Source organism: Parus major, chromosome 8 (genome assembly GCF_001522545.3).
Source record: "Parus major isolate Abel chromosome 8, Parus_major1.1, whole genome shotgun sequence".
NCBI classification, from domain to species: domain Eukaryota; kingdom Metazoa; phylum Chordata; class Aves; order Passeriformes; family Paridae; genus Parus; species Parus major.
Window position 1 is genome coordinate 31,323,191 of NC_031777.1, and position 976 is coordinate 31,324,166.

Here is a 976-nt window from a genome sequence, read left to right on the forward strand (position 1 = left end):
CTGATGGTGCAGGATGAGTCCCGAGGGTGCTGAGCACCATCCCAAAAGTGCTGAGCACTGTCCCGAGGGTGCAGGATGAGTCCCGAGGGTGCTCAGCACCGTCCCGAGGGTGCTCAGCACCATCCCGAGGGTGCAGGATGAGTGTTGAGGGTGCAGGATGAGTCCCAAGGGTGCTGAGCGCCTTCCAGAAGGTGGTGGATCTGTCCCGAGGGTGCTGAGCACCTTCCAGAGAGTGCTGGATCTGTCCCGCGGGTTTCCAGACTATCCTGCCTGCTGCTGACCGGTGCTGAGGTTCTAGATCTCCCTGTGGGTGCTAAACGCCTTCCAGAGTGTGCAGGATGCGTTCTGAGGGTGCTGAGTGCCTTCTGGAAGGTGCTGAGAGCCTTCCAGAAGCTGCTGAGCGCCATCCAGAAGGTGCTGGATGCGTCCCGAGGGTGTTGAGCGCCTTCAAGAAGGTGCTGGATTTGTCCCCAGGGTATTGAGCGTTTTCCCTAGGGTGCTGAGCGCCTTCCAGAGGGTGCAGGATGTGTCCTGAAGGTGCTGAGCTCCTTCCAGAGGTTCTAGATCTCCCTGTGGGTCCTGAGCGGCTTCCCGAGGGTGCAGCATGCATCCCGAGGGTGCCGAGCGCCTTCCAGATGGTGTCGGATGCATCCCGACGGTGCTGAGCACCTTCCAGAGGGTGCAGGATGCAACCCGAGGGTGCTGAGCGCCTTCCGGAAGGTCCTGGATCTGTCCCGAGGGTGCTGAGCACCATCCAGAGGGTGGTGATAAACAGCAATTTATCCACCAGGGTCTTCTGACACACTTTGCCCATTATGTGTCCAGAGGACTCCAAGTACTGACTTTACATGTCCACAAGTGTGGCCAAAGTCGCACGTACAGAGCAACACCAAGTTTTCACGGTGTACCAGGAGAAATAAAGATTTAATAACATTATTTCTTAGAAAACTGTTGGGGATGAAGTCAAATGTAAAGA